The following is a 12,153-nucleotide window of genomic DNA, read 5'->3' as shown; positions in this document are numbered from 1 at the left end:
GAACGTCCGTTGCACTCGAAGCTTATGAAACGGTTACCATGCTCCGTATAATCCGTAATGGAAAAGCTACTTCCAGTAGCGGATCGCAAATAAGTTACAGAGCCATCGATCGCGATTTCTCGATTAAGTTTCAAAGATGACCGTCGACGGGGGCGTAGCCGAGCCCGGCAACCGACGTCCGCCGCGCAAAAGCGTGCAATTTAACACCGTAACGATCAATTTCGTAACGTCGATCTCGAAATCGGTCTGCGTGGCTTGTGAAGCGTGGTAAAAACCAGCAAAATCGGTGAAACAGCCGTCGCAGTCGCGCTCAGTGCTACATTTCAGTCTGACACTTACGTCACCGATGATAAGATCTTAATAAGAAGAGCGAATAACATGAACCGAGGAACGATCCGGGGAGGGGATACGGAAAACTATTGTGCTCCCTGGTGTTGTTTTTTTCTTTTGCCGAGAGAAGCAAGAGATTTAGCAAAACATGCCACAGTTACACGGACGTCTATTAATCAAGTGGCTAGTTCCGTGTATTTTTCTTTACGAATAAACGGCTCGAATCGAACAGTCGAAACATCGATAAATGTGCGTTATCGGGACTACGGTCGTCTGCAACGAGAGATTTAGTAGAAAATGCAACAGCACCGCGGACATTTAACTAGCTGAATTGACCTCGTATTTGAAATTAACTATTCGATATCACATTTGTGAGTATCCGTTGATACGACCGAACCGATACGGTACGGTTTGATAGAAGAAGAATAGAAGGAGACGAAGCGAGTCTCGCGAGAACGTCGGCCGATCGTTTGCCAACGCTGCATCGTCGTGCGAGTTAATCCGAACGTAGACGTCGTATCCTCGAACGCGATCAGTATCATGAACGTTTATTGGCCTGATTTTCGCCATTATCAATAGCAACAGTGTCTCGGCCCATTAGCCGTTCTAAAGAACTCCGCGGAGTAACCTACGCGACGGTACCGTGGGTCAAAGTCGAGTCAGTATTTTTTCCTTGGAGCCGTAACTTCTAAAATTGATCGTATTTTTAACGATCTTCGCAAAGGTCGAGCTATAGTCGCGTTCGAGCTGAACTTCTCGCGAGGAAACCGACGCGTAGGCTAGACTAACGCGCTGGGTACATCTACGAATGCACAACCGCAGAAACAGCACGTGGGGCAACCGAGTACATGTCAGCGATAACGCCTCTTTGACAGTGGGGACACGATTATTCGTCGAGTTGCGAGGAAAGCTTGGGAAAATTGACGAATTTCATAGTTTGCAATATTTGTTTCACTCCTGCGCGAAATCTAAAACAAAAGAAAGGACATGCCTTCTAGAATCTCTAGCTAGAAGAAACCATGGTACTCGGAGGAAAGCGTTCGCTATCGACGACGTTTACGTTTCCATTGAAAGGACAAGGCTCGATCGTCGAGCGAGTCATCCGCGTCCCATTGACGAGGCGACTTGAGCGCAAAGCGAGAGTCACATCCATTTTTAGAAATAATCGACCCGTGTGTTCGCCGATTAATTAATACAGTGGAATACCTTTGTCGCTTACAACCAGTGCTCGCAAGAAACGATCGAAACGTTTATTCTTACGTTTCCTCCTTTCTGGACAAAGTCCATGAATAAATGTAGAATCGCACCGTGGACTAAAGCGGCGCGATCTGTATTCCCATCTAGATGCGCATCCTGCCGTATCTAATGGTACGGTGTTGCCTCCCATCGACTCCGTCGTACTTTCTTCTTTTCTTACAAGATTTTAGGCGTCAAGGAGACGCGATGAAAGACACGACAACCGAGGCGAGCCGCGGCCAGACATCCCAGATGAATATCATTTCGGGGCAGACGATATACGAATAAAAAGTCGAATAAAGATACTCTGTCTTTCGCTGTCGTCGAATAAAGGTAACTCGAGTTGTTTTCGCTCGACGAAGAGTGCATAAAATTTTCTCGTTTATTCGTTACCTGAAATTTTGATTTCGATCAAGATTTTGCCGAGCCAGCCGGACCAGCTGATTCAAAGGAACGCGCGGAACGCGGAGAGTCTTTACCCGATCGTACGCGATGAGCCGGATGAGCTGCTTTGCATTTCGCGTGCAACCGATCAATACCTTTCCGCGACTAATTAGCATTTCGTATACCCGATTTGACCTGCGAGTACGCGCGTACCGTGGGTAAAAATAACTCGAAGAAGACTTTCAGTCGAGGACAACGTGTCTAGGCCAGACATGTGAAGAGATTACGCAAGCTTAAATCTGCCTGACCACTTTTCCAATTCCACATCGGCTCGAATACTTTTCGACCAGCGCGCGGCTAGAGCCGGATGGAAAGGAAAAAAAGTACTTTAGATGCTACACAGTTCTCGTAAATTCATTTTCACAACTACAATATTTTCATAATTAATTTGAAAAATATGTAGCAACCTTTGCACTCTGCGCCGTCTCGTTGCAAAATGTTCGAACAGGAATCGCATTACATTAAACAGTCTCATTTTGGAAAAGTGTCTTTTTTTATTGATTATAAATTCTTATCGCTTTTTTGACATTTATAATTCTTTTTCTTTTCACATACAATCATTTGAATCAATCATATATAATCCTTTATTTCTATTGAAATCCAAAATGTGTTAGTCTTTACGATGTCCCCTCATAGAGGACATCCGAGTGCAAAGGGTTAAAATATGCATCCATTTCGTTTTGATTTCGAGATTCAGCACCCAGTTTGAGAAACACTGGCCATCCGCTAGAAATGCGAGAAGAGTCTCCAAAGACTGGAGCAAATAAAACGAATTTCGTTTGCGAAACCTGTAACCACGATTCTTTAAATCACTCGACGCAAACAAAGTTTGCAAGTTGGTCGGTTGCTGCCAGTTTCGTATGAATCCTTTAAGTAACCGCCTTAGCTTCGACCTCCCTTGGCAAATTTTACGCGACAGAAGCAGGGTCTTTTAAGCGTTTCGAGTTTAGTCACCGTTGCACGTGCTATTTTCCGATATACTTGAAATTATCGGTCCACAGAGGAGTAGCTAAAAAATTTGGCGCCCGGGAGCATTTCAATGAATTCGAGCCCCCTATCATATTGAGAGAGGGGGGGGGGGGGGGGCTATAATACAGATAATCTCAGATCACTCCGTAACTTAAAGTTTCCGATATGTGCTAATTAGAATATGCTCAAAACTACCCTAAAGTATTAAGTCGTTTGTGGGAAGTATAATTTGATTTTTTTAATAGTTTTTAATTCAGAAATATAGCACTATTCTTATACAATTTGACTTTGTTGGGATTACGAAACCACCGTGCGCCATTTGACGCCTCCTCACCCGAAAGCACGTGCCCCCCCCGGCCCCCCCCCCATCGCTACGCCTCTGTCGGCCCATTTTACGTCAAAGTTGCTTCTACTGGCCATCTACATTTTTGTTTATTTTACGTCAATGCGAATTAATAATTAACGTTTCGGCTCTTGGGGTCACTCATCCGGAAATTGCATATAAATAAAACATGCACGCAATCTAGCCGTTTAAATCGAAATAAATTAAAAGTAGATTTCCCCAAAGAACCACGTATTTATCGACTTAAACGAAACAACCGAAGAAGGTAAAAGCGTCGATATCGTCGCTCGTAAAATCGCGATCGATCTTCCGCGAAGAGGAGGCTGCGAAAGAACAAAGGACGCAGAGGCTTTCTCGCATTTACGGTTCGATAAGAAAGATGCCTCGTATCGTCTTCGACACGTGAAGTCATTACGTAAGCCGTAATATGCTGACCCTCGGAGTCGGCTCGTTGATCCAAATGCATCGCGCAGGCGTTGCAATTTTTCGTTTCTCGATCGTAAAACTCGGCTGCGGGCGAAACGGAGTTCCCGCTCGGAGCACCGTGCATGTGTGATATAAGGAGCGACGTCGCGATCGACGTCGATTTCGACCGGATCCCCCTCCACGTGGGCTGGCATCGCGGAAGAAAAATAGCTGGGACCCAGTTGTCGGGCCGCCGTCGTTCGGCACATGGATTCGTTACGTAAGTCTAAATCTGCCGGCCATTTTGTTAGCTCGGGTTCACGTACACGCGCACAGTACGTAGAAGCGCGTATACGATACGCGTTACCGAGACCCCTCCGCGTCTGATACAGAGACCGATCGAATTATTATCATCGCTTCGAGATTATAACTTATTTCCAGGTGGAAGAACATTCGACTTTTTTCGTCGCAAACTGTCGCTATGGTTTCTTTATCGAGTATGGTTAGAAAAATTATAGATACTTAAAAGTTTCAGTTTCATAGTAATAACACTTCATTATCCAAAAGTCGACTCGTTCAAAGTCCCAAAGTCAGTTGTTCTCATTTTGATAATTATTTGCGAGTAAGAGAACGAAGCAAGAATGAAACGCGAGCTGTGTAACGAATGATTCGTAGGAGACGAGAAATTTGAAATGGCACCCGGGTGGCGAATATCGCAGAAACGCCCGTGGGTGTCGGGGGCACCCTTTTTCTCTTGCTCCGCGTACCCTACGCTCGCCAGTTCTGCCTCCAGGCCAAGTATTTTGAATGTCACCGCAGTTAAGCGCTCCGTCGTTTGCATCCACGACCGCGAATCCACGTGCACGCGCGTGAACGTGTGCGTTAGCCGGGCCGGTAGCCGCGATTCAGCGCCGCGACGCCGCTCGTACCCTCTGCGCACGCGCCCTCCTGCCTTTCTCTCTTCTATCGAGACGCTCACGGGCCCATTTTACACAACGACTCGTCGCTCGTTATTTCCTCGCTCGCTCTGTTTCGTCGAGTCCGTTTTTTGCCAAGCTATTTGCGACTTTCGACCATGTTTAACGATTCGTGATTACGCGGACTGGTTTATTTAACGCGAGCGAATTTGCATCGCGCTCGCTTAGCGCCGGTCGCGTGGCTATCGCCTCTACGAGACATGGAGCACCGTGGAATTCGAAGTAGGGTTGGGACCGCTTGTTGCCTCATTTTTTCGAGCGTTATACTCCTCTATTTTTCTTCATTCGTTTAGTTTTGCTTAATAAGTTCGCTTTCCTCTTCGAGTGTCGATGGTTTCGAGCCTCGCAGCCGACGAATTTTTTAATCGTATTCGGAGCGTGCGATAGGTCGGGGTTGCCGAGCGGGTCGTTCTCGACCCATTCCGCGGCGAACGCGCAAGTACGTTTCCTTTTTTGCTCCCGTGGGTTTGGTCGATCGTCTGGGTCGAAACGCTTGCCCGGCGCAGTCTACGCGGTGGGTATCGGGTCGGAAAACACAGGGTTTCCCGCTAGCAACAAAGGGATTCGGTTTCTGGCTGTAGTCGTCAAGCCAGGCGTAAGTAATAATCATTAAAGTCCTTGAGTAGCGTGTACGGACAGGGAAAGGTGCGCGTGCGCGAGCCGTTCCGACCGTTCTTTCCAATTGAAAAGCTTTTGCGCAATTGGAATTCTTTCGTCAGCGTCTCAAGTACAGGCGGTGGAAGTGCAAGAATTCGCGACTCGATAGAACAATGAAGAATAATTGCGCGCGGAGCCGCGTCGAAGGCTGACCGGAGAGGGGAAAAAAGAATTTTGAAAATATTCACGGAAGCGGAGTTTTCCAAGTTGTCACAATGGCGCAACCTGTTGCTCGCCGGGCTTAGAAACTAAAGGTTTGCGCTTAAACGTAACGGACATACTTCGTTTGCCCCTTTTTTTACACCGCATCCAACCGGCAGTTTTTGCAAAGGTGCAAACGATCCGCGCGGCCACGCGCGTGCCTCTTTACCTCTACAACGTTTTTCGGAATAAAAAAAATACCACTTTTCTAATAGTCGTTAACCGACGTGCTAGACGAATTGTTCCTCTTTCGCCTGTGCGCGAATTCACTCTTGTCGGCCAGTTTCATTCTTCACTCATTTTTGTATTATATTTTCAGCTGGAATAAAAATGTTTTCTTGAATTTAAAAGGCTCCTTAGACTCGGTTCCGAGATCGGTTGCTGGTAACGACAACGCGTTTGGTTAAGTCGTCGCGCGAACCAATCGATCGGTTCCTACCGTTCCGTGAATTGCTTTTTGGAACATTGATGTCAAAAAAAAGAAAATGATAGCTTGCCGTATTTCTTTAATTGGAGTACTCGCTAATCCGAAAAGAGCTCGCGCGCACGTAGAAAAGAGTATTTTTTATGCGGAATAAATGCTCGTGCGACCAACAATGTGCACCATCGCTTTTTTTTTATTTTTTGTAATTTTTTTTTTTTCGTTTCGTTTCACCGCGAACGAAAAATTATAAACGATTGCTCGAAATTACGATGGTATCGGGTAATACTTGCACGTTTTACAGGATATCGCGATTCCATTGTTGGAATTAAACGCCCCGGTAGTATCGTGGTTTTCCGGCGAATTTATGTGACGAAGCGTAACAGAATTAACTGTGGCGCGCGGCAAATTGGTTGTGTTAATTTTTCACGTGCATTTTCACGACCGCGTATTGTTCCATGGAATTTCGCGGGATGCAAATATTCGAAAGGGCTCTTCAGGCGTACATTTCGTTTTCACGAAACATTAAAATGAAAAAGGTCCATTACGATTCGTTCGAATTTAATTATCGTTATTTCAAACGGGCCGCACCGGTATTTATTTTACATAAAAACGTTGACTTCGGGATTTTACGCGACCTGTAACATTCTGCCACATTTAATATCTGCATTTCGTGCGGCGGATAGCTCGAAACAACGCGCCGATAGCCCAACGCGTTGTATCGTTTTCCTACTATTTTCGTTGAAACATACGCTCGTCGTTATCGATCGACCGCGGATTGAATCATCGGTTTGTGATAATTATTTTCACGGCAGTTTATCGCTGTTTACTTCTCTAATTGAATAACGTTCCGATGAAACTAATTTCCTCCGTACGAACGAATCGGGCGCTATTATCGCGCGTTTAGCTTTTAATATGGTAGATCTTCGGTCCGGAACGTTGTTCGTCAGATTTCGGTACCTTGCGCGTTATTAAAAAGTAATCTCGCCGCGGCGATGGATCGTATCGAGCAACGGAAACAGATTTTCTGGGAGCACTCGGACCGAAGGAAGGCTCGATGGAAACCTCTCGCCGTTACTTAAGGACTTTGACACGGTATGCCTGTCGTTCTAAATCGAGGTCAAACCGAATTTTCTAGTTTAACCTACTAAATAAGGCAAATTTCTGCTTTCTAAAACAAGATGCTACGTCGGGGCGATCGTAACTTTGCCGTGAACTACGAGAGACTCGAAATTAGTGCCCGGGTGACTCAAGGGATTTCCAAACGACCTCGGCGCAAGGGTAACCCCCACTGTACGTGCAAACCGTAAACCTCCCATCTATTTGCGCTACAATATGCTCGATATTGATTTTTGGCCAAGTCCGACTCGCATTTCCCCTGTCCCGAAATACGAGTAATCACTTTTCCATCGAGAACGCGCGCGTTTGGAAAAATGTTCGATTTTTCGACCACTGGAAAAGGCGTGTCAGGCTAACTGCGCAAACGAGCAAGTGCGTTCTCGCTCGTGTTTTCGGAAACGATTCAATCGTCGATGGGTTCGCATTCAATTATCAAATCGAAGATAGGAATATCGGTTCGCCATACGCGAACCTATCGTCGCAGATTCGACTATCGAATACTGTACCTACTTGTAACGTCGCTTTGCAACGGCACCGTAACGCGCGAAACAATGAAATTCGAGTCAAAAACCCGAACTCGTTCCCAACATTAGCGGTAAGTGCGCGCCGTTGTGTTTTCTAGTAAACAGTTTTACAGAGCTAACGGCCATTATTTCGAATCGATAAAGAATTCCCTCGTCGCTATCGTCGCACTCCCAGAAACGAGCTTCGAAGTCATATCGATGAAAAATAGGGGTGCACTTACCCTAATGCAATTTACGGAGTAGAAGTGTGGCGAAGATACATTTCGATGTAAATACGTTCATTTCGAAATTTAAAGATGCTCCACACGATCCGTAACGTTCCATGTCGTCCAGTGTCAATACGCGAAGAGAATTTCATATTGGTTATTATCATACGAATATAGCAGGCCTAGGATGACAACGGATTACATGAATAATTGTCACGTGCATAGCGAGCGCGATATGTAAATCCGCTATTATTTGATACAGTTGCGACAATCGTTTGCACAATCCGATGTGGCTCTCTCGATCCTTTGTACACTTTTGACATAGCGGGCTGGCCACCGGCTCTACAATTAAAATCGATCGGTCGCTTCTTTCGTACCGGTGTTCCAATGTATTTACTTGCGAAACGTCGAGTTCGCGAAATCGATGGTATTCGTTACCGCAGCGTTTCTCAAACTAGGCTTCGCGAGCTCTCAGAAAATATGAAAATCAAATTGTGTTGGATTCTGCCTAAAATTTTTGTTTATCTAAAATTCGTTGAGCAAAAGATGGTTGGAAATTCCATCGGGTAAACAAGCATCGAATTCTAGTTCGAAAGGTGTAGTTACCGCAGCGTTTCTCAAACTAGGCTTCGCGAGCTCTGAGAAAAAAAGAAGAGATACCAAATCGTATTGAATTTCTCCTGAAATTCCTTTTACCTAAAATTCGATTAGTGAAAGATAGTTTGAAATTCTATCGAGTAAACAAGCGTTTAATTGTAGTCTCGATAGTATAGAAACGTTTTCTTTGTATCGAGGGAAGGCTTGAGAAACACTGCGCAACCATTCGCGCGCGATGAATTCAGATTGCGACAGTCACCGAGGAGAATCGGTCAAATTTTCTACGAAAACGGTCGCGTCCCGGTTTTCTTCGCGCGGAATTCCGTTCGCGGCGCGAAATTTCGGCGATTGGGTAGCAGTTTTGCATTTGAACCGGAACGTGATTGAAAACGGTAGGGTTGTCGATGAAGCGCGCCGAAGTTTCTCGATCGTCGCGTACACCGATCCAAAACGTATTCGGATAAAGGTACCTGCTGCAGAGGAACCGAACGAGGAATAACATTCGATAACTCCGAACATCGCGACACGCGTGGCTTCGGATACACGTAGGTAGCTTTTTTTAGTTTTTGGTTGCGAGATTTTGCTTCGTAAATGTTTTCACGTCACGATCGGACGTTTCGTGACATACGCTCGAAATTATCGTGGATTTTCTGGGAACGCAACTTCCACGAATTTCGCCGAAATAATCGCCGCGCTTCGCGCGTCATTTTTTGATTAAGCGTCGATGAAAGTTACGCGGATCATTTTATAAACTATCATATTATATAATCGTAATATTCGCGGGGTTTTAATTGGAAGTAATATTTTCGCCAGAAGAGTATTCGGAGCGAGAACGAAATTGGAGCAACGCAGTTTGGAAACGTGAAGGTTATCGCGACAGTTTTCTCCGCCGTATTTGACGAGACCGTAATACCGCTTTCAATCCCGAGCAACGATGGAAAATGTCGTTATCGGTTATCGAACTACGTTTGATCGACAACGTTTTGCGCGATTGCGATCATCGACAGATTCGAAACAGGAATTCGGGTACCGCGTAAAAGTTTCGAATCGCTACCAACGGTGCCAGCGCGAATTCAAGATCGTCTTGGTCGATCGGCCAACCGGAAAACGGATTTTTCTATTCTCACGACTACTAGACGACGATTTCTCGCTTTCGACATCGCCGCGACGAGTCGCCTGAACTTGAACCTTCTGTTTACTCTTTATCCATGCACGAGTACGAGCTTCCCATCGACAGGTGTTAATTTTACTAAGTTATCGCGTCAATAAATGTCTGAAACGCCTCGCGGAACGTTCGACCGACATATGAATGCAGACGTCCGCGTTTCCGCAGGGACGCTCGTCGATTTATCGGGAAGCGAGCGTGCGAGCTTTATCGTCGCGAATTCGAGGTTAAGAATGAATCGTCGCTCGAAATGAATCACGTGAATGACGAGTATACCAGTCTATTCCGCGCGTGACTTTTCCCATTCTTGAATAGTCACGATCGTTGGTTCAACTTAAAATTATTCGAGGACGATTGCTCGTAGGATGCAGATCCAATTTGAAACAGTGGCGTAGTCCGATACGGCCATGCGTTTGATTATCGTTATTGAGCGTGTCGACCTCACGTTCTATTCCATGTCGGAACATTGTCGGACGAAATATCACATGGGTTTACAAGAGAATAAGTAGACGTAAATAATTTCTTCTTATGTTTTCGTTTCTTTTTCGTTGATTAATTTTGTAGACCATGTTGTAGGCCATGCGTCGCTCGATCGGGTGTACGTGTAACATGAACGGTGCATGTAAACAGCCGAGCCATCTGTTTACCGAGAAAATTTCATTCCGACCACGCCGTTTCCTGAATCTCCGCGAGTGACGCTGCACCGTCGAGTCTTTTAGCAAGAGATGGTCGAAATATCGAGATACACATTTCGCAATACCAAGAAAGAATGAACGTCTGTAACGCATTAAAATTGAGACATGATCGCCTCGCGTCTATTAATCGAGCAGTAATTTTGTCGACAACATTTTGGCAACATTCGTTCCGTTGACAAAGGACGATGGATTCGCAGAAAGATAAATCGATCGTTCCCGTTCCGTGGTCGTTGTAGCTCTATCCATCGCCGGAGGTTCAAGTTTCGCGTATCCGTTCTTGTTTCGTGCGCCAGCACACCCGCTACTTTCGCGTTTCGGTTGCCCTTGGATGTTGAAAATGCACGCGTACCGGTCAGGTTCAACTGTGAGAACACGTGACGCGTTGCGTACACTTTCGCAATCGCTCGTTCAACCGTCCCTCTATCGTGTTTATCGTCGGTATTTGTTGGATCGATGGGCAAGTTCGTGCCGTTCTAGTCTTAACAAAATGTTCTTTCGAAGATTACGAGCTTTTGACCCCGTGCGTTGCACGTCATTCGATAGCTCGTTCTTCCTTTGCGATTGGAGCGACCGTTTCGTCGACCAAAAACTTTTTCGTCGCGTGAAACTGGCCGTCGAGTCTACGAGAGTTGCATTCCGCTTTTACCGAGTATCTCTCGCCGCGCAAAGTGCCATCGCCGGTGGTCGTTTCGCTGGAACGAGACGTTTCTCGTTTTCGCGAGACGCGGCACGATATTTCGGAGGTCCTGGGGGACGTCTGGCGACCAACGTCGGTCAGACATCGAAACCAAAGAACCCCGCAGGGAGCGAACGTAACGGATGCGACGTAAGACGGGCTCGAGCTAACCTAACGAGGTCACTCGTTACGTCGAAGAGGGAAAACGACTCGACGACGAAAGGTAAACGATCGTAGACGAAACACCGATAACAAAATACCGGCCGTGGGCGACTCGATACCTCCGAAACGAAGCGACAGCGCGAAAAACACGTCTCAGACTTTTTTACGAGAGCACTCCGAACGATTAGCTGCTCTGATATCCTAAATGCGTAAACTGCGTATTCTAGCTCGAAATCTAAAGAAGCACACTCTTTTCGCAAGCCTTCGTCGAGCTACGAGTTCCCGGCTTCTTTTGCTATTCTTTTTCTATCGATTTGAATTCTCTGCAAAATATGATTCGTAACTTTCCTCTTGTATGCTTTTTTGTTTTCCTTTATCTTGTTGTATTTATACTCTTGCATTCGATATCGAAAGACACACCCCGCCGAATAAATGAAATCGTTCAAGGTATCGATCTCGAGTATTTAATGTTCGTCGATTGATGTAGAAAATATAGGTGCGAAAGATTTTCAGGAGAAAGAAAAAAAAGTCTTGGTACTTTTATCTGGCCAATCATCGTTGCGTAAGCTTTACATTATAGGTATAGACCGAGATTGATGTCGTAGGTGTAAATTGTCCTATCTACGAGACGAGCTCGTGATGGTAGAACACAATATCAACTTGTTCCTTGCGAGAACACGTTAAGACTCGAAACATAGTACCGAACGGGATAATTCCAACCTGTCTACGATGTCAACGAGTATCAGATATTTGTATGCAAGACCGACCTCCTCTTTTTTTACTAATATTGTTATTAAAATCTTATATATAATCCAAACAAACTAACGTTTCAGAAAATGCACAAACGTTTTCTCGACCTACGCCGATCTTTCTGGGATGAAAACTACCACCGCATACTTTGACATTTTCATTTTCATATTTTCATATTCGATGTTCAAATCTATCGTCGCACCACTCTAAAGGCGTATCGTTGCGGGTCGAAAACGTGCGCTTCTGCTATCGATGAATAATAAAAAAAAAAAGAAA

The 12,153-nt window shown here is 45.5% G+C and overlaps 1 protein-coding gene across 3 annotated transcripts in view; it reads right to left on the bottom strand.

The window, feature by feature from the left end:
- Positions 1 to 12,153, bottom strand: part of LOC128874536 (mushroom body large-type Kenyon cell-specific protein 1) — an 81,408-nt gene that overhangs the window by 67,464 nt on the left and 1,791 nt on the right. The window lies entirely within an intron of this gene.

This window comes from Hylaeus volcanicus, chromosome 4, assembly GCF_026283585.1.
Source record: "Hylaeus volcanicus isolate JK05 chromosome 4, UHH_iyHylVolc1.0_haploid, whole genome shotgun sequence".
Lineage (NCBI taxonomy): Eukaryota > Metazoa > Arthropoda > Insecta > Hymenoptera > Colletidae > Hylaeus > Hylaeus volcanicus.
Note: the sequence above shows the minus strand (reverse complement) of the source record. Positions and strands in the feature narration are given on the sequence as shown.